Source organism: Marmota marmota, unplaced genomic scaffold, assembly GCF_001458135.2.
Source record: "Marmota marmota marmota unplaced genomic scaffold, marMar, whole genome shotgun sequence".
NCBI lineage: Eukaryota > Metazoa > Chordata > Mammalia > Rodentia > Sciuridae > Marmota > Marmota marmota.
In genome coordinates, this window is record NW_026000101.1 from 26,854,651 (window position 1) to 26,872,842 (window position 18,192).

The 18,192-nt window shown below is 39.1% G+C and overlaps 1 protein-coding gene across 22 annotated transcripts in view; it reads left to right on the forward strand.

Annotated features, from left to right (window-relative positions):
* Elavl2 (ELAV like RNA binding protein 2) overlaps window positions 1-18,192 on the forward strand; it is a 152,212-nt gene that overhangs the window by 27,786 nt on the left and 106,234 nt on the right. For 3 of the 22 annotated variants that reach the window (XM_048783535.1, XM_048783543.1, XM_048783551.1), the window contains exon 1: window positions 1,276-1,373. The exons of 10 other annotated variants lie outside the window; for them this stretch is intronic. The gene's annotated coding sequence lies outside the window, so the exon portion shown is untranslated. Of the gene's footprint in view, window positions 1-155; window positions 361-391; window positions 720-1,275; window positions 1,374-5,228; window positions 5,254-18,192 lie in introns of those variants that run through there. 9 more of the 22 variants (XM_015492519.2, XM_048783549.1, XM_048783541.1 and 6 more) reach the window with 8 other exon arrangements.

The following is an 18,192-nucleotide window of genomic DNA, read 5'->3' on the forward strand; positions in this document are numbered from 1 at the left end:
CCGCAGGCACCGACCCCGGTGGGGGTGGCCCGGCAGGGCACCGCGCCGGCAGCGGCCGCAGCGCGGCGAACCTCGCCGCGGGCCCCGCCTCCTCGGCGCTCTTCCCAGGCAAGCCCCTCCTCCCCGCTCCGCTACAAACAGCGGGACAGCGGCGCCGGGGCGTCACTGAGGCAGCAGCCAGCCGGGTGAGGAGGGTGGTCGGTGGCTCGCGCGGGTGGGGCGGGGTTCCGCCAGGTTCCAGTCCGCCTTCCCGCCGCTGCCGCTGCCTCTTCGCGGAACCCGCCCGGAGCGACTCCTCCGCGGCTTGTGCTGTCGCCTGGCTGCACAAGCCCTAGTAGCTGCAGCGCTGAGTCGTAGCAGGCAAGTGCAGGGGGCGTGGGGGCAGGGACGGCGGCTGGGCTTTGCCCTAGGTTCTTTTTGGATGCCGAGGTTAAAGGCTGTGCACGCCACCGCGGCGCCTTACTGGGTACGGCCTCGGCTCGTAAACGCTGGTGGGTGCGGCGGAGGTTGTGTCCGCGAAGTTCCTAGAGCTCGGCCTCTTGCAGCGGGAGTGGAGGGCACAGAGCGCCTCGGGAGGTGGCACCGCCCCTACAGTGGGCACCAACTGGTTGGGGGCGGCGGGAGCCAAGCAGGGCCAGTGGCGCCAGAAAACGTGCAGGGCGTGGACGTGCCGGGTACGGCCGCGTGTAGTGCGAGAAGGAAACTGCGCCGAGACGCAGGTGAGTGTATTGGAGGGAAAGTGGGGGAGGGGGGGTTTTCTAGAAAAAGGGCAGGATTCCTGTAGAGGACTGGCGACCCCGCCTCGTGGGAGGATGTGGGCACTGCGTGCTTCTGCTGCACACACCGAGGTGTTTAGCGTCTGGTGTGTGCCCACTTAGTACGGCGCCTCCGCGCGCGGACCTTGGAGCTCCGGAGACATCTGGAGACTTGCAGCGGCCACGCGGTGTGCGGAAGGTGGCGTGAGGCCGTGGGCGCTCGGGGCAGGAGCATGATTTTTCCCTAGTGCTCCTTAGGAGGAGGTCGGGCGCAGCCACGGAGGTCGCATCTCAGGTCTGCGCGGTCCGTGCGCTGCGCGGGAAGCACGGACGCTGTGCCCGGCCAGCAGGCTCAGGGATGCAGCTCATTAGAAGTCGTTGCGTTAGTAGTTCTCCCAGTTCAGCCAGGGGGACTCCACCAGTTGTGGCTCCAGTGCACTACATGTGTTTCTGTGATGGTGAGATTGTTTTTGGTCTTCCTGCCTCCTCCAAACAAAAAAACACCTCGGTTTACCCGCAGGTGCTTCTCCAGCTGCCGTGACAATGACCATCAAACACTTTCCACGGAAAAGCCTACTTGTTATCCTTGAGGGCCAGAGCTCAACACCATGCCTCTAGGTGAGAGCTCCCCACCTGGAGGTGTAGCCTTCCAAATGGTAATTTAAAATTGGGTACATATTTAAATACCATCTTTATGGTAAAATATTTCATCTGCTGCTGTCTTCTCTCTATGTTTTCTGAAAATGTGGGAAAAGGAGGAATTGCTACCAGTTACTTATCCTCCTTTTTACCTCACCAAAGAAGGTGCTTAGCAATGCCAAGATGTAACGCCAAGGACAAAAGAGCTTTTTAACACTTAATTTTTTTCTGCGATTCTACCCTTAATCATTTTGTCTTCATAAAAATGTAGCTCAGCCTCAAAACTTAGGGTAAATAAAGTCCATTTAAAATCACTTGAATGCTAGTTGGGAGTAATTTTCCTATCCCCTTAAGTAAAAGCTGTTTGTTTCAAATACTGTTTAGTTGCCCTTGAAGACCTTTTCCTCAAGAATTGTTTTCCAGAGTCCTTTGAGTTTGGCTCTTATGCAAGGTCGTGCTTCACGTGGAAGCTGACCTGGAGTTTCCATTTTGGTGAACTGGTGGAAAAACTCTTCTGAATCTATTTTTTCTTCTGGCCCCCTGGGTATACAAATGGTGACTATCTTGCTGGATGGACCTAAATGTTACTGCATTAATTTGGGCTGTTCTTTATTAGGAAGGTTTGTAGGCATGTTAATTTAACACTGCTCAGGTTGGGGGGGTATGCTTAGAGAAGTTTTCTTGGAAATGGGGGTGGAGGGAGGAAAAAGGAGGAAGAAGAAAACATCTGGGAAACACAGGCCTGTGATGGGTAGAAAAAAATTAGGTTATGAGGAAACCATTATATCCAATTTTCTGTGTTTCCTCTCTTCTTTTCCTTCTTGTTAGTGATTAAACAGGGCCTCTTGTTACCTAGTTGGGTAACTTTGTGCTGCCACCTTTTGGGGAGTAAACATTTTTTTCCTCTTCAAAGACAGAACCTTAGGCATTTAAGACCCTGTTTCCTCTCTGACCTCTAGGTATTTCCTCCACTGTGTGGTGTATGCTGTCAGGAATCCTCAAGTCAGCTGTTGGGGCAAGAGTATGCACAGCTCTAAGATTCAGAGAATTTTAGTTTGAGGATATGCTGCTTCTGTGGAACAAGAACCCTGTGCTGATCATTATTGTCTGCCAGCCTACCTGTTAGTCACTAAGGAACCATAGTTTCCCTTTCAAGACCCAAGACATCTTGTAGTTTCCTTTTGGTTTTGGTATATTGGTTGGTCATGTTTAACACTGCTGCTTTCATAGAGAAAGAAGATCCTGTCTCTTTTTCTGTATTTTTAGTTAAGACCCAGCTCCTAGTAATTTTAGGAAGAATAATACTACCCCATTTCTTGAATAATACTACCCCAGCCAGAAAAACAGATGTTTCTGGCTGAATCCTTGTAATCACCTTCAGCAATTCTAGCCTTTGGAATTTTACTTGTTAACATGAATATGATTTGTAAACAATGCTTTCTCAGATGCAAGTCTCAAGTTCTCTTTAGCGACATGACAGAACCATCCAGAAAACCCAGACTAATAAGCTAGGATCAGTTTTTTTCTTATCTGAAAAAAAAATTTTTTTTAAACCTGTGATGCTTTTCAGGCATTAGCATGGCACAAAAGCATGGCAAATTATTCTTAATGCTCTTTTCCCCCAAAGAACTGGATACTCTGAAAGGTACCATTCACCTCTTTGATCTCTTGTCTGCATGATAGGTCATTGCTTTTGTTCTCATTTTAAGTACTATTAAATCTACCACATCATCACATTCTTTCTACCACCTTTTTCACTTATAATATTTGCATGGAAGTGAGAGAGGGAAGTGATGTAGCCTAGTTAGCCTGGTCAGGTTATTTTTTTCACAGCATTGTAGGGATTGTGTAGGTGGGATGATACTGGGCCTGGGTGGTGTGCCACCCTGTGGAAAACCTGCCCATAGCAGTCCATCCCAGCTCTTTTTGTTTCAGATACTCTGCTGGAAAGGCTAGATACCATGGTAAGCGACCACATTTCGTCTTTTAAAAAATTTTAGTTAGCATGGGTATTGGGTTAGAGATGGGGCTTCTTTATGGGCTTGTGACCTATGTAGTTGTACATTCCCCCATCTTGCAATACTTTAGAATTTTTGAATAAGAGACCCTTTCTTTTTTTCTTTTCTTCAGTGATGGAGATTGTACTCAGGAGCACTTTACCAGTGAGCAACATCTCCAGCCCTTATTAATTTTGAGACAGGGTTTCTCTCTTCTTTGTCCTGGCTGGCCTTGTGTTTTCAATTCACATATCCTCATTCCTCAACTTCTCTCTTTTTTTTTTTTTCAACTTCTCAAGTAGCTGGCATTACAGACACATACTATTGCACCTGGCCTGGGACCCTGCATTTTTTTTTTTTTTTTTGCATTGGGATCCTCAGATTATGTAGTTTATCCTGGTTTGATGCTTTTCCGGTTGTATTTTGTTTTGGTGATATGTTGTAGAACTGTTAGCAGGCTTTGTGCAGTGGAGATGCCACACCCAGCTGTATGGAGGACATAAAATGCATGGAATGTTTTGGTGGGTTTCATTTTACTCATGTGTAAGTCTTCACTGGTTCTGGTTACTCCCAGAATCCACATTTTGTAATTTATTGCCAAATCTGCCATTTCATGTGTTTCTAATTTGGGAAGAGCATTTATTGTGGATTTGTTTCGAGACCCTAGCTGGTTTACAGCACTAGTTGCTTATTCTTTTTGGATTTCAGGTAATATAAATTTTCTAAGTAGAAGCAGAGGGCACGAAATTGAAAGACAATATTTGCTCTAAGTTTTTTTCAAATTAAAGTGCGTGTTTTATTATGGTTTAAATGGTAACTTTTGGACTCTGAACTAAAAGTAGAAACTGATATAGTAAAATCTTAGGTTTTATGAAATATTGAGGAAAAATTTCACAAAAAAATTAACAGATTTGGCTGATTGGCAACATAACTTTCATTTTAGTAAGGTCGCTAGGTGAATCTTATTTCATGGGAAATAAGAAATTATCTCAAATCTTGTGTCATGCAAAACAAAAGGTGGCTCTTGCATGAGTAACACTGTGCTAGTTGCTTTCTTATATGTCTTCCCCTCAATACCAGGGCTAAACTTCTGGAGATAGGTTGTTATAAATATATCTGTTTTTGGAAAGGGTGTTATTTTCTCAGAGCTCTGGGTTAGACTGCATCACTTTCACTGGTCCTCTAAACTGCATGTTTCTCTTTTGAATGTTGCTGAATAAAGTTCTATGACATGCATAGGTTTTCATTGTAAAATATCCTCATGCAGAGAAGAATAGGGGCTTTGGGAAGGAGAAGAATAGGTAAAACAACCAAGAAAGTGGCATGGGATTAAAACCAAACCAGTTTGCAGATTGCTTTATTAACAGCAAGTCAACCATGGTGTTGTCTTCTTTTGTTTTTTAGTCTTTCCTATTATCCAATTATACTACTGATTTCTATCATCAATTTCTGACTGAAAATAACAGACAAGATTTGCGGGTAAAACCCTCTTTCGCACTTTTAAAGAGTCTTTATTTCACAAAAAGACTCAATAGACTTGTTTATGAAAAAACAATAAAAACTTTTAAAAAACATTGACGGTTTTGCTTTATCACCAGGTACATTTTAGATTTCTAGGTTGAAGTACATATGTATTTTTCTTTCATTGAACTTAATACTGCTAGATTAATACTTTAAGGCTTTTTTTCTTTGACTTAAGAGTTTGTATCAGAAAAAGGAAATTTGAATTCTAAATGACTAGTTTTCTTTTTCTCCAGGTTTTTGGGGTTTTTTTGTGTGTGGGCTGTTCATTATTTCAGCAACTTTAAGGAGGACATTAGTGAAATATCACAGAAGTCTGTATTTTCACAAACATCAAACAGGTAAACTGTTCACGCAGGGTGGGATTCTATTTCATTCACTTATTGTTAGTAGTATCAAATTCACTTAAAGCTTGGGTAGACAGTTTGACCGATTTTTACCTCCTAAGGACAATGGGGTGGGGAGTGTTTGGAATTTTTAGTTTTCCTGAATCCCCTTATTGTAGAGTCATCCTAAAATTGAAACTTGTTAATATTGAGGGATCTAAGTGTAGCTCTTCTCTCCCTAGAGAGATGCACATGCACAGAAATTTTTATACAGTTTACAGTTTTGTCCTCTGAAGATTTGTTAAAATGGGGTTCTGTTTGGAAAAGAAGGCTTTAGAAATAGGAGTTGTCTTTCACTAATGAGTAGGATGAAGCCATTAGGTTCTTGTTTGCCCTTGAGTTAGTGATGGGGTCTTTAAGCTTTCTCGTAGGGATGATTCCAAGTTTGCCTGGCTTCTCGTAGTTTGTTTTAGAATCTATCCTATTTTTGTAAACAAATATTACATGTGTAAGGTCTTCTTGTGAGCATAGCGCTGCCAGTTTATCTGCTGAGTTGTCTTGCCTCAGTAGGTTTTGTCACATAGGTTGAAATTCTTAATTTAGCAGCACCAGGTAGGAAATACTAGATTGGAAGTCTGAAATAACCTGCATCTGGTTTTGACTGAATTACCTATGCCCTTGGTTTCTTACCCAGTGTGTGTATGTAAGTAAACCCTCCCCCCATCTCAAGAATTGGGTAAATAGTATATTGAAGCACAGCATTTTTGGGCAATGTTTACTGTCTGAAATGGTGGTAATAGGTGGTCCCTATAAATTAGTTTCTGGCTTTCAGTATACTGTGATTATAAGGAACTACTTTTAGTGATTCTTTGTGTTCTGGATGGAACCTAGAGCCAGCCTCTTGCTCATCTATGAAGCTTATCTATACCATGGAGCTAAACCCCCAGCTCAATAATAAACCATCATGTGTTTATTTCTGCCATGGAGGAAAAGAAAAATGCCAAAGTGCAGGAGGTTTTGAGAGTTATGACTTTGAGATTTCAGTTTGGAAATGGATATATTTTGGATGGAACTTGGAGAGTTTAAAATGCATTTTCCTTGAAAATATAAATAATGCTGAAAGATGATGTGTGATTATAAGAACACAATCGGCTAACATTCCAGGAATATAAATTTATTAATGTTTTGCATATTTTTCAGTAATTAAAATTTTAAACTTAAGCATTTAGTAAAATTATCAGTCTATATTTTCTTGATTTCAATTGTTTGAATTTTATTTAATCCCTTTCCAAGGATCTATTCCTATATATCACAAAATGGAGTTTACACAAATACATATTTTCCTCTGCTTGTTTCAATTCCTTTTCACCACCCCAAGTGAAAAGTCATTGATGGATGTCTTGCCAAGTAAGTTATTGGAAATTGTTCACTTGTTCAGTTCTTAAAGGATGTTTAACACTTTTTTATTCTTTATGCATCATTTGTGTATATCAGAAGTACAAGAGATATTTCTCAAAGCAAATAAATCACAGCATATTTGAAAATAAATGCAGTGAATTGAGTTTAGTGGGGGAAGTATTCCTGGAACTGATCATACTTTTTTTTTTTTTTCCCTGTGAGCTGCTTTTCAAAATAGAAAAAGGTGATGTTTTTCTGTTTTAGTGATTTATCTTTACTGAAGGTATCTCTGCTGACATGGGTGGGGGTCCCCATCTTTATTGCAAATTGTCCAGAACAGGCAAAGTATACAATGTTATATACGTTTTTAATAACCTATTCTCAGGTAAGGTCTATTTTTGAGTTTTCAACCATTTCTCTACTTCCTAAGTGCTCCTTACTGATTGCTGGCTTATTTTGTTTAAACCCTTGGGGTCCTTTCTGGCCTTTGGCTATGAATGACTCATGGACTTTTCCCAAATACCAGGTCAGCAGTGTTTTTGACTTTCATCCTTCCCTACCATTGTCTGTGCAAGAAAGTTGAACTACCCAGAGCTTTCCTCTCTGCTGTATGAGCCCTCTGTACTAGCCTCTGTCCCTCGTTTATGCTTCTGGGTCTTGTCCTAGTTCTAGTCTTGGTAATTTTGGGTCAGGTGCATGCCTACACATTTGTCCCTTTAATTTCTTCTGCTTGCACTTTTACATGGTCTCTGATTTGCATTTTACATTGTACTCACTGGAAATATCTTCTGGGTCCAAGTGAATCTCTGCTGTTAGACAAGTGGGTATCAATGGACAAATTGTGCTGCAAGTCCCAAATGGTGATCCATGGGCAGCATATGGACTATTGCTATTTAAAATTTGGGTTGAGCTGTGTTTTCAGAAATAGTGATTTTTTTTTTTTTAAGCGTTGTGAAATATAAAGATCCAGAGGCACATATCTTGCCTCTGTAAAAGTTGTAGGGACCAAGCAATACTGAATCCACATTCATCAAGTGCCCCCTTAAGATGAAGCATGATTTGTTTCATTTCAAAATAAGTCACTAGATGTTTGTTTGTTGCTACAGTTCCTGAAGCCATGGGAATTAATACTATACTCGCATACCAAGAAAAAGCAGATAGTTCTGAAGATTTTATGTCTTTTGATTTCTTTGGGTTTGCAGATAATGTTTGAGTTATGTTAGATTGATCATTATAATTTTAGATTTTTGTAGTCTCCTTTACTTCAATTAGGGAAATCTTGTCTTGCGCCACTTCTCTCTTAACTTCTGATTGTAAGTCATTTTCTCCTCCTAGTACAAGATGCATTTCCATCTGCTTATCTTACCTTTTTTCTCCTTTCTCCTGGGATTCTAGATCTGTCCCTATTGGGAGTGGGGATTTTTCCTTGCCAGTTCCTGGCTTCTGTTTGTTCAAATGCTTTGGGTCAGCAGCAGATTCTTGTTGTGAAAGCCAATAGGATGTTATGAGCTGTTTATAAGAGGCTTGTGGTCCACCTGCCAACTGCTCCTTGATGGTGTCAGCTTAGAAAGGAAATTCTCTCTTCAGATATCTTAAAAAAAAAAAAATGATAGGACAGGCTGCTAGGTGTGAGGCTTATGTGTGTTGTTTCTCTTTGCCCCTCATTCTTTTCCTCTTGAGCCTTTTCTCCTGTCTATAGAAACAGCTGGGCAGCTTTAGCAAAGTCTTCTCCCATGCGTGCAGTTGAGCAGGCTGATGCGCCAGCAGAAGTAGAAGGAGGCTCCACATGTCATGTTTGGACCAATGCTGTAATTTTATTTTACAATAAGGAAGGTGGATATTATTAATCTGCTCCTCAGTGTAATAGCATGATTTGAATAGTAGAGAGCAACTTTGGTGTGTGTTAATGTCTGGTGAGATGAATACATATGAATGCTAAGTAGATGGAAAATGTCAGTGTAGAGCCTTCCTTTTGGTGACTTTAAGCACTTATATTTCTAGTTAACTTTTTGTTCAGCCTGGCAAACAGATACAAAGATCTGTTTTATCAACCCGGTATTAATGTGGCTTCTCAGGATGAACAATGCCCATAAAGCTCTGCTCTCCTGGCAGCCACTTGAGCTAGGCCAGCTATAACGATAAATTAGAATGTGTGCCTGTATTGAACATCTTAGCAAAACTCTTCAGAATAATAAGCGCTAAATGCTGACAGTTTTAAAAATTGATGCTGTCTACAGCCCAGCTGATTAAAAAAAAAAAAATACAGAGTGTGAGTAAAAGTATATTCTTACTTTAAAAAACTAATTTTGAATTTTAACTATTTTTTTTTAAAAAGGTACTTTTTTTTTGAAGGCACTTGAAAATTCTTGATACTAAATACATTCCATGATTACATGATTCTTTTAGAGCAATACGTTCTTATTTTTAATGCTCTCTTATAGCATTTTGTTTAGGGGGTCACCAAGGTTTCTTAGTTATTGGATGTGAATTGAAAATTAGTGAAACAAAAACTATCCGGCATGTTTTATGTCCCTGAAGACTGGGAATCAATCTAATGGAGCTTTTATTGCACATTCAATCAGAATGACTGATAGGGGTAGGTTGGTCGTTAACCTGGAGTCTAGACCTTTTCTAAATTCATGTGTGTGTGTGTTTTAATTTTGTTAAAGAATTAAAAAAAAAAAAAAAAGCTTCATGTTTTGTATTGGCATTATGTTTAGAAGCCAGGAAGTTTGTGTTGTACTTACTGTTTCTTCACATGTGACTAGTACAAGATAGAGAGGGAGCTTTAGAGAAGTTTATAGGGCATTCTTGTCTTCATACAGTATTCCTTGGTCTGTCTGCTTAAGGATAGGAGGCAGAAAATACTAGTCTTAAAAAAAACTCCTCCCGCACACCTAGGAGTTTTAAAGTAGAAAGTGAGTGCTTGAAAACTTGAGGGAAGGGCCATGTCTTTGTATTCTGGACATCAGGAAACAGGTCAGGTTGTTAACATACTGCTTTGGGGAGTTCTTTTGCTTTTATGTCCCTTTTCCTCCCCTTCTTCCATGGCATTTTTGTGCTTTTGATTCTCTTGTGGTATGAATAACTATTTCCTAGTTTGCCAGGAGCCCAGTCATAGGTGGAAATATTTATGCAAAACCTGCCAAGTTTTAAGTTGTAGCTCAAGAGAGACGCTGCTTTGACTGTCTTCATTCTGCTATTGTCCTAGAAGAAGTGATCCATGGCATATATGTGAAACTCAGCCTTACCCTTGGTTTGTGTCTCAGCAACATTATGTGCCAGCAGCCTTCTCTGAGTATAATATTTATTTTGTAAAACACCTAGGAAACAGACAATAATTATGTTTCTTTGGCTCCTTTGCTCTTAGGAGTGCAGTTCCAGGAGTGAGAGGCAAGTTACAGGTCAGAAGCTGGAATGTGTTCAGAAGATAGATCTGTACCTTCTCCTTGAGTTTTCTTCAAGCATTGAGCCGTGTCCTCCAGGAGCAAGTATTTTCAAGGGTGTCAGACTTTAGCTTTTTTACTTCAGTTCTCAGTGTCCTCTGATCTTCTTGTTGCCTTTTTTGCATTAGTAGCATTTACAGGGGTATATTTACTTCTGAAGGTGATTGAACAGTTTTACTTGCTGGAGTGGTTCCTTCCTTCCATTGCGCCTGGCTTGTTGGGGAATAACAGGTATTCTTGTTTCTTGGTCCGTCCTCATGTACATTCCCCTAAGTTTGGTTGATCTTTAAACATTGTCTTGTGGACAGTAAGGGGGGTGTTTGATTTTTGTAATGAATAACAGTTTAGTCTAGATGGGAAGAGGGAAAAGATCAGTTTTAATTTTCCTTTTATACAACTTCTATAGTAACTTACAAATTACTGCCTTTTAAGAATTCAGAGTAAGAAGTAGTATTATATTGGTCAGTCAAGTTGGCATTGTTGGGATGGGGTGGCAGCTTCCCGTTTTTAGTTGCCAAACATTTGACTGTTAGGAAAAGAGAAGAATGCACGGAATCAGCAAATTGGGGTGATGAGCTACTTCCCAGAATGATGGAACCAAAAGATGGAGCCTTTCCTCTAGTTCAGTGACAACACGGTGACATGAGCCTTACTATAGCTCCTGGGATAAGCAGTTTTAGAGGTAAGAATGAGGCTCAGAGGTCAGGTGGTTTAAGTAGGGAAGTATAACACAGTTCTGTACCCCCCCCCCTTTTATTGGGGGGGATGTTCTCTTTCTGGCAGTTCTGCTGGCTGTGATTTTAAGATGGCTGAGACCAGAGATGCAAGTGCAGGAGGCAGCTCAGCGTTAATGTTTAGAGAATATCTTGCTTCTGTTGTGGATGCTTTGTGATAAATAAAATGGGTGAAGCAAGAAGCACCTGTATCTTGTCTTTAAGCTTAATTGTCTGGTTCCTTCAAGATGGGGTTGTTGTATCAGCTTTTCATTTTATTGTTATTTATTAAAGCTTCACTCTGGTCCCAGTAGCAGTTCAGGAGAATTGCCCACGACTTGTTTCCTCAAGGCCAGATTCCTACCCTGGGATTATTTTAGGTCTGTGACTAGGTGACTTCTGGAAGTGATTCCATCACAGGCTTGTGTCTTCCTGATGCCAGCTGGCAGGAATACTTTTTGGAACCATATGAAGTACGGATTGGTTATTTTCTGTAAGTGAGGGAGTGAAGACACTGTCTACAGACTTATTTTAAGATGCTGTTAAAAATCAAGAAAAAAAGATTGAAATACTGTTTATTCTATTCCTGGTGAAAGTGACATTCAGCTAACCCTGGCTCGATGTAGTAGATAATATGTAAGGGTATTCTTTTTAAATTGTTTTGGGATGTGTTCCAAGTCTGGTGGGCTTTTAGAAATACTACTTTTTTTGTTGTTCTGAAGGGACCAAAAAAAAAAAAATCTCAGGTTGGTATTCAATAGGATATATCATGTCCAAACTTGAATCAATAAACTATCTGCCAAGTAGAAACTGATTTTGAATCATCTTTTCTCCCATAAATTTCTAGATTCAACTTTCTGACAGCAAAGTTTTTGCAACTTTACTGTCAGAAAAATTGGTTGGTGCCAGGAACAGTGGCGTACCCTTGTAATCCCAGCAATTTGGGAAGCTGAGACAGGAGGATTGCAGGTTTGAGGCCAGTCTCAGTAACTTAGTGACCCCTATATAAAAAAAAAAAAAAAAAACCTCAGACCCTGTCTCAAAAAATAAAAGGGGTTGGGGCATGTTGCTCAGTGGTAAAGAGCCCTCCCAGGGTTAAATCCCACTATCAGGGTGCATGCGTGCGTGTGAGGTGTGTGAATTGGTTGGTGGTAAATGGGAAAGAATACAGAGTGAAGATAATCTCTTTCTTCTAACCTAGAAAGACACATCTGCCTTGTTCATTACTTCTTACAAACCTACTACGTAGTACAAATTCAGCCAATATTTAATTCATATGAACTTATTCAAGTTTGGAAAACAGATATAGAAAAAAAAAATACTGTACTTGAGTTATTTGCCTCTAGGTAAACCATGAGTGATAGGTGATCTTATTAGAATTTTAATCATTACAAGGAAGTTTTTAGCAAAAGTAAAAAAAAAAAACTGCTTTAACTAATACTTTATTTCTTCGTGCCTTCGATGTATAATTGTTATATTATTTTTTCATCTCCTAAATGTCCACGGTGATTTATTGTCCCCCAAATCTGTGAGGCTGGTAGCACACCTTTCAATTCGTGATGTCTTAGCTGAATATTGTCATATTCTTTGACTTATTTTTTTCTATGTATATTTTACTCCTTCTAGAATCTAAATATTATTCTTTTGTTATACAAATCTCGTGTAAATAGAAGAAAATAAGGCTATTTAATTTGTTCTTACATATTTCAAGTAGGTGCCTCTGCTATACAATTGACCCAAGGGCTATGCACAGAGGCATAATGGAGCATTACAATCAAGAGGGAGCCTGCCAGGGATGCTCCACACTGTTTAGCTGTAATTTAGGACATTACTAGATGAAGCAGGAGTAAAGATTGTTGTTAATTTAAAGGTAAGTAGTGTTTTACATCATTCCATTTTGTAGAACAAAACTTTCTCTTAACCTTTGATCTAATGATTATGTACCACTTTCCTTTAATTTTTCAGTGTTTTAAAAACATTTACCCTATCCTAGTCAATGATTTTATTGAACAAAAAGTTCTGTATAGAAGTTTTCCAGTTCCCTAACAGATTCAGAAACATGGGGGCTAGGGTTGTAGCTTAGTGGTAGAATGCTTGCATGGCACATGTGAGGTGCTGGGTTTGATCCTTAGCACCACATAAAAATAAATAATTAAAGATATTGTGTCCAACTACAACTAAAAAAAAACTAGAATTGAAATTCAGAAACATGAAGAAATCCAAGGACTTCTTAAGACTTGAGTGTCCTGTTTTACTTGACATTTTCCTTATGGAGTTTACCATAAGGAAGTTTTCATTATGGCTGGTTTATTGGTCAGTTCTCTGTCACTATAACAAAATACCAGAAACAATTATATATAAAGAGAAAAAAGTTTATTTTGGAGGATTTGGAAGTTCTAGTCCATGATCCAGTAGCCCCATGTAAGGTAGTACATTATGGTGAAAGTGCTTGGTAGAGCAAAGTACTCACCACAATGACCAAAAAACAGAGGAAGAGACCAGGGACCCATAATTCCCCTTCAAGGTCGTACCCTTGTGACTAAGGTCCTCCTAATGGGCCCCAGTTCCTATAGGTTCCAACACCTCCCAATAGTGTCACTCTGGAAATAAGCCTTTAACACATGGACCTTTGGAGGGGACACTCATCAAAATCATAGCAGTTAGCAATTCTTTCTGTTCCCCATTCTTCATGCTTATTTCCTGAATGTTATTGTTTCAAAAAAAATGACGCAAATTTGGTGAATATTTGAAAATATTCAAATTATTTTTGGCAAAATCTAGTATATTTATTGGTAGCCTCTTTAAACTTTAATCTTGAGATGTCTATCTTCTGGAGGGGTTAAAATTTTATGATTTTAACCTTAATGATATTTTGGGTTCTTTTTGTCATCCACTCACCGTTTTGCTTATTGATCTAACTGTTTTTGCCCTGTAGTAGTTTGAAACAATTATTTTGCCAGCTTATATGTGAAAATTCTTTGTTTCCTTGTGTAAAATTTACTTTGATCAGTAAATATGTGTTCACACTACATGCCACAGGCGGTCATCTTGAGGGGTATAGTAGTGAACATAATATAGTTAGTCCCTGCTGACATGGATGTTAGAATTCACTGGAAGACATACATGTTAAGTTCTGCAGGTTATTATTTACAACTGGGATTTATGCTATGAAGGAGGATTCTGTGGGGTTCTAACCCAGTGTGGGAGGTGGTTAATTAAGGTCATTTGTTGACGTTGTTATATATCTTCCAGCTATCATATCCAAAGATAGACATTTAGTTTTTAATTGTATAGGTATTAGAATATTAGCATAGATAGGAATCCTTAAAATTAAATTCTCCTTGATAAATTTGTGAAGTCTGAGTCCTGGAGCTGATTCTTCCTATCTAGTTTGTGTCTACTGTAGAAGTGGAGTTTTTTTTTTTTAAGCATTTAAAGAGATTTTAATGTTCTTTTAAGGACAAAACACTTAGGTAGTTTTATTCTAAAAGCTGTACAGAGAAAGCCAAGTTCCACCAAAGTGATCTGTATTGCCTCCATTCTATATTCTCTTCATTCGGGGCTTTGAAAATGGGTTTTTAATTTTAAAATTAAGGATTTTCAGTATTATATTTTTCCAGTGTCTTGATTGAGATAGTAAGAGCTTTTTTCTTGGTTTAAAGAACTTCATCCATGCATCCAAAGTTGTATTTTACCATTAGTTGAAATATTGGGTTAGTTTATGAATGTTTTATATAATCCCTCTTTTTGCTAGGTCATGGCAACCCACCTCATTTCTTTACAGTGTTCCTTCCAGTTTTCATTTAAATTTAAACCTAGAAGGGCATACCATATTGATTAGGAATTTTTTAAAGACATCTGTTGGTGTAGAAGAGGCTTCGGCAGTTTTCTTTGTAGAAACCTTGGAAGACGTTAAGAGCATTGAAAAATACTTTGTTCTCTTTTTCTTTTTTTTCAGTGCTGAGGATTGAACCCAGGGCCTCGCTCATGCTAAGCACACACTAAGCACATGCTCTACCACAAGCCCTACTTTTTTTCTTAAAATGGCTTGAATGGCTTTTGTACACTCCTTGAATCCTAAGGGTTACATAAGTTTGTAAGAGATTGGTAGAGTCTGGGAATTTAAGCAATCAGAATGACGAGGAAGGAGAAAAAAGGTTAAGGAAATGAGAAGGAAATAAATTCTTCATCTGGCTAGTTTCTTCATCCACACAGATCATCAGAACTAAACCGTACATTGAAGGTATGATATGCTATTTTAAAATGATATCTTTCTAACCTAATTAGATCATTATGCTTACTTGAATATATCATAGTTCCCTTTGAGTGATTGCAGTCTGTGGCTAAAACAGTTTTGTTTTTAATTTTACATGGTCTTTTGGGAAGTAACCTAATGTTCGAATCCCTTTGAGTTTATGTTGTCTATAATTATTTAACATGGGTATAACATTTTTTTCTAGTTTATAACTTTGAGATACTAGGCCCTTTCTCTTAGGTAGAGAGAAGGCACTGAAAATACACATAGTAACCTCCTCTCTTGATGGGCTTGGGAGAAAACTAAAATATGACTTATTCCAGGATCAGAGATTTTTTTTTGTGTGTGTGTGTGTGTGGGAGGGGGGTTGCTGGGCATTGAACCATGGCCTTGTGCATGTGAGGCAAGCACTTTACCAACTGAGCTATATCCCCAGCCCTAGGATCAGAGAATTCTAATGTTACTTCTGGCATGGATAGAAGAGATGAAGTTAGGGAGCTGGTGAGAGAAGAAAGTGCTGGGGGTCAAGCTTGCCAGTTGCCTTGGTTGTCTGCACTCTCCTTAATGACTTTAAAATTGGTTGTCTTTTTAGGGCACTTCTCATGTGTTGTTTGTAATTACACTGCAAATTCCTTGATGTCAGTGTTTTCTGTCTTATACCCTTGTTTCTCGAACACAGTAGGTCTTTTCTTGAATATAGGACATTCTATTTCTTTAGAGATTAAAATTATAAAATTATGTACATGGGGGTAAATATTGCTCGTAACTTTTCTTTTAAACTGGCATTTAGCCTTGGTATTCTGGTCATGATGAAGTAGGCATTAAAGCATATTTGAATAATTATAGTTAATAAAAATTCTTAATATTTAAACTATAATGAGCATTTATGTTTTAATGGACATCATGTAATAGTAATTAAGTTCTGAATACTAGATAAGTTAATATTTTGAGATGACTTATCTTAGCATTGTTGTTTCTCTTCATCCATCTCTCAGAATAATTAAGACTTTACTCTATCCATTTATGGTCTTCTAGCTGGTGAGTTTTGGCAATTTACTTGTTCCGCACAGGAAAAGATTTGGTGTGATGCTTGCGATCAGTTTGACTAGGCTGAAACTATGCCTTTTACATGTATTTATGACCTGTTTATACAGTTTCAAAGCATGCTATATTTTTTTTTAAAAAAATCAACTGCTTCAGGGTTGGACTGAAGTGACTGTTTGCCAGGAATAATGCAGCAAGCTCCAGGGATGACCGCTGGGCCAGTCACTTAATAGCCATGTGAAATTTCCTTGGGCTGTGAGAAGAATGGCTGCTTTCTGCTCAGCACCGAGTCTGTCTGGAAGCAGATGGGGCAGTCGGGGTCTCGGGCACATGCTGTCATCCTTTAGAATGGTTCACCTTAAGAAGGGTTACTGGGCCAGGCTCTTGTGTATACCTTGGCACACATGTGTGTGTGCACACATACGTAATCCAGGGTGCAGCAGCATCTCCATCTGGTATGTTGTAGTCCTGCCTTGACACAGAACTGTTTGTTCTGAAGCAACTCATTTTAAAGCAGCAATATGTTAAATGGGCAGCTCATTATTGAGTGCCTCTGGTATGTTGGCAGTTTATCAGCAACAGGGTTGTGATCTTGTCACTTCTTGTTAATGAAGGCTTTTATTTAGCTTAGCAAATCATATTTCCTGTTAACATCCACCTTCTCAAATGGTAAACTTGAAAGGGATGTTTGTGACTTTTTATTAATTAGTAGCCATCAGGGCACTTTGGCCCTTGCTTCTTAGAACCATTTAGCTATATTTCTTCTACCCAGATGTGGTTTCTCTTAAACTAGGAAAATCCCCAAGTGACACTACAATCCTTTTTTGTTTATCATTTTTGAAATTTTTTTTTTATCTTCCCTATTAGGTGGTCATTTCCTCCAGTCTGATTTTCAAATTGCTAGCAGGAGTTTTATCAGAGCACTTACTTTCCCAGTGCAGCAATTTGACTTTCATAGCACTTTTTTTTTTTTTTTTTTTTTATGGCTGGGTAGCCCAAGAGGATAAGCATTCCATATGCAAGTTTAAAGTGTACTTTCTTTTGTTTTCTTCTTTTCTTTTTTTTGTTATGGGTTCTTATTATTGTTGCCCAGTCTGACCTTTAACTTGATCCTCCTGCCTTAGCCTCCCAACCTGGGATTACAGCCATGTGCCACTGTGCCTGACTGAATTTTTTTATGTGGCAAATTCAAGGACATTAGAGAATGTTAGAACTGAAAGAACCCTTACCCATAGTGTTGACCAAACACTTTAATTTTACACATTCAGAACTGATTCTAAAGGTGTTGTTATTGCCTAATGTTTTTGGACTTGTTGACAGCATTTGGCCGTTCTAGACCTATGGCTGGTTCCTGATATGCCTTTTCCTGCTGTCTTTCCTTTATACTACTGCTTTGTTTCTTTTTCTTTTTTTTTTTTCCCCAAATGCAGGTGATGCTTTGGTAGCATTGTAAATTTATAAATTAAAAAGTCTTTTTTTTTCAGCAACTAGCATGATTAAGAACACCATAATTGACTATGAACCAGCAATTTCTTTTAAAAAAAATTAATTTTTTTTAGTTGTAGATAGACACAATACCTTTATTTATTTATTTTTTTTAATGTGGTTCCAGGGATGAAATCCAGTGCCTCACACATGCTAGGCAAGTGCTCGACCACTGAGCCATAACCCTGCCCTCCCCACCTGAAACGGCAATTTCTATCTTTAAATTTTAATTTTGCTTTCTTGTGTAAGATCCGTTGTAAGCATTGTTTGAAATAGCCAAACCCTGAATGTTCATCGGTATAGGATTGGTTGAATTGATATTATATTGTAATATAGTCATCTATATAGTAAGAACTCTATGTTCAAAATGTAGAAAGCAAGAGACAAAGCATTGAGAAAGATCTCTGTGTTGAAATGTTTCCTTTTCCTCACCTGTGCTTGTATTTTCATTGGCCTATTAAAATTGTTTATGAAAGTTGAGTGTGGTGGCACACGTCTGCAATCGCTGGAGGTTGAGGCTGGAGGATCAAAAGTTCCAAGGCAGCCCCAGCAACTTAGGGAGGCTCAAGCAATTTAGCAAGGCTCTGTCTCAAAATCAAAAGGGCTCAAGATG